We start from the raw sequence: 3,865 nt of genomic DNA, 5'->3' as shown, positions 1-3,865 counted from the left end.
TTTTAGTAGGGGTTTTGACCAACATAATTGCCAGGGGGATTGTAATTGCAGGTCATGAAGGTATCACCGTCGTTGCAAATGACCCTAGCGCAGCCCACCGTTCGAGAATTCTTCCACACAATTTGAGTGTAGTGCCCGCATTCCTGAAACCCATTGCACGAATGAGTATGATAGTTGAAGTAACGGTCTTCCCCGATCCACGCAGCCACTGCGTCCTTGGGTTGCCAACCACTTCCACTTCCCCAGAAAATATTTTCGCCAAATGGCCCATTCGAGTGTTTCAGAGCGCAGTCTCCTCGTCTCTTACTGGCATATGCCTGGGCATAGCTGGCCACATTGGCATCCCACACAAGGGGAGGATCCCCAACCTGGGCTCTTGCCTGGTTTTGGGGTACAAGGAATTGGGACACTAAATCCTCATTGTCACCTCTTGCACTTACAGTAGAAGCTAGTGAAACCAGACATAACAACAGAATAACCAACAAAAGGATCAAGTACAGCGATCGGATATGATATACTATCAGCTTCTTCATATTCCTCCTTCCCACTTTAACTCTCTAAGTTCTCTAATGGCGTTATCACTACTATGAGAGAAGGTTGATGCAGTTGGGCATAGCAGGTCCGCTGATTTATAGGATGAGAGGTGAAGAAGAATGGGTGTGATTGGAGTGATTGCAGGAGGAGCCATGTGGAAGTACTGTTCTTCTGAATGCGATTGAACGTTTTGGTCTCAAAAACATATTGACTTTGGAGCAACCTAGAGGGCCTACTTTTGAATAACTTGAAAACTTAATCAGTTGAGAAAACTAACTGTATTTACAATCGTGAGCTAAAGGGGGTTTATCAGTTAAGAAAACTAAATGCTATCAAAGTTGGGTTTGATTGGGGTGTATATTTTATTTTTTTGGAAATTTTAAGAATAGATGTGAAAGTAGCTATTTGACTTCGTTATTTACTCATCAAATTTATGAAATATTTCAAAAAATCTATAATATAGTGAAATTCAATTAACTAATGTAGTTGTGAAAACTTAAATACACTAATTGTTATTACAATTATGAGCTAAGGAGTTATCAATTACAAAAACTAAATGTAATTATAGTTGTGAGTTAAGTGGGTTTGATTATGGGTGTATATTCTGGATTTTTTTTGGAAATCTCAGATAGAAAGGAAAGCAACAATTTGACTTGACTATTTATTTTGTATATAAAATTTCTGAAATATTTCAAAAATTTACAACCTAGTTAAATTTAACTCACCAATGCAGTGGGTTTGATTATGGGTGTATATTCTGATTTTGTTGGAAATCTCACAAATAGAAAAAAAAAGCAACCATTTGACTTGGCTATTTATTTTGTATACAAAATTTCTAAAATATTTCAGAAATTTACCATTTAATTAAATTCAACTTACCCATACAATTGCCAAATCTTTACTTTTAAATACACTAGTAACTATAATTACAGTGGCCAACTAAAAAAAGTTTATCAATAAAAAAAATTAAATGTAATTATAATTGTAAGTTCAATGAATTTGATTGTGAGCGTACATTCTGAAATATTTTAGAAATTTCAGTGATAAACAAAGTTCATCCTTTGACTTCGCTATTTACTTGTGGATCAAATTTCTAAAATATTTCAAAAATCCATAATAGAGTTAAATTCAGCTCACTTGCGAAGGTTCTACCCTTAAATACACTTCGATCACGTGAAAAATTTATCAGTTAAGAAAGTTCAGTATAATCACCATTTGGAGAGAAATGGGTTTGATACGAAAAATCTTTACGGTTAGGTAAACATGTATAGCCTAAAAAGTTTATTAATTGGAAAAAGCTCTGCAATTAACTTATGAAGTGTTATTGGACCAAAGAACTTTATGGGAACTGATATGTGGATATGTAATTGCCTAATGTAATATTATTTTTATATTATTTTTTGATGGTGCATGTTAGGAGAAAGTGTGGGTGGGGTGATTATATTGTGATGGATTGTTTTGGTGGGAAACAAACAGTAAAGTAAGATCATAATTTTGTGGGGGAGTTTTGATTGTGGCAAAATTGTAAGGTAGAGAATAAATTCAAGTATATGGAGATATAAAAGAAATCAAAATAAGATCACAGTTTTGTGGGGAGTTTTGATTGTGGCAAAATTGTAAGGTAGAGAATAAATTCAAGTATATGGAGATATAAAAGAAATCATACACCGGGTAAAAAGAAAGTTTCAATAGTTTTAATCTTTCGTTCTAAACAATTGGATTAAAAGCATTACGACACTGGGAAGTACTTTTCATCATATTAATTTGGATCATATTTATAGGGAACAAGATAACAGATTTATTATCCAAAAAAGAATTGACAAGGATCCAAATAAGTTCTATTTTGTTTTGTATATGAACAAAAAATGACAATGATCCAAATAAGTTAGTTTTTTTTTTTTTTTTTTTTTTTTTTTTTTTTTATATGAAGAAAAAAATATGGGAAGGCACCGTTTTTGACCAATTGAGCTAACCCTTGGAGGTTTTATTATATTCAATTTTAATATATTCATATATATTTTCTTTTAATGTGGTTCACGAACCCTTGGGGCTTTTAATATATTCATATTTTTTTAACTAAGCTAACCCTTGGGGTTTTAATATATTCATATAGCTAACCCTTGGGGATTTTAATATATTCATATATATATATTTTTAGTGTGGTCAACGAACCCTTGGGGCTTTTAATATATTCATATTTTTTTAACTGAGCTAACCCTTGGGGGTTTTAATATATATATATATATTTTAGTGTGGTTCACGAACCCTTGGGGCTTTTAATATATTCATATATTTTTTTTAGTGGCTTTTAATATATTCATATAATTTTTTTAGTGTGGTTCACGAACACCTTGATCAGTGAGTGGTCGCTAACCCTTGCTTTTAATATATTCATATATTTTTTTTGAGTGGTCGCTAACCCTTGGGGCTTTTAATATATTCATATATTTTTTTTAGCTTTTAATATATTCATATATTTTTTTTGAGTGGTCGCTAACCCTTGGGGCTTTTAATATATTCATATATTTTTTTTAGTGGCTTTTAATATATTCATATAATTTTTTTAGTGTGGTTCAGGAACACCTTGTTCAGTGAGTGGTCGCTACGTCCAGGAAGCAAGACCTGAACCAAGGACTTTGGGCAGATTCGACCCTGTGACCTCTCCATGGCGAAACACGGTTTTTGACCAACTGAACTAACCCTCAGGACTTTAATACACTAAAATGTTATAACAAAAATACTAGAATATTATACAAATGTAGTATTTTTTTATTAATATAAATAAGAAGCCTCTTTTTCCACTTAAAAAATATCATTTAGTTTAATTTGTTTCAATCTCACTTTGATCCAATTAATCAAATATTGGATCTCATGTCTGCATCCAAACAGATAATGCCAAAATTGAATTAAATTACAAAAACCGGGACTGCTGATATACTTCCGGCATACGCAAAATTTTCGGTTCTTTCACGTGCAGGCAGTGTACAAAAGTTGAACAAAAAATTTATGCAATGATTTCGCTTGTATTTAAATGTAAAAGCGGCCTGATAGATTGAGGATTTTCCGCCGTCACAATGTTTTTAACACATATATTCTCACTCGTATCGTTGATTAAGGGTAAGTCTCACGCATTATTCTCCGGGCTTTAAGCATTTGTTAATTGCGAAGACGAAAACATTCAAAGAACCTCAGTATCCGGTGGCGTAATTGATGACCACAGAAGTGGCACATCAGCGATTCGACTTTGATTCATACACGAAGTATAGCGACAGCCCCAGACTTTCTCTTGCAGAAGTACCTAATTTTAGCATAGTCTAACTTGCCACAATTT

At 33.1% G+C, this 3,865-nt stretch overlaps 1 pseudogene; it reads right to left on the bottom strand.

The window, feature by feature from the left end:
- LOC149241490 (pathogenesis-related protein PR-1 pseudogene) lies at nt 1-533 on the bottom strand (annotated as a pseudogene).
- Between the last annotated feature and the right edge of the window lie 3,332 nt (nt 534-3,865).

This window comes from Pinus tabuliformis, chromosome 8 (genome assembly GCF_031772625.1).
Source record: "Pinus tabuliformis cultivar Carrire ecotype Pingquan chromosome 8, CPIR1, whole genome shotgun sequence".
NCBI classification, from domain to species: Eukaryota; Viridiplantae; Streptophyta; class Pinopsida; order Pinales; family Pinaceae; genus Pinus; species Pinus tabuliformis.
Note: the sequence above shows the minus strand (reverse complement) of the source record. Positions and strands in the feature narration are given on the sequence as shown.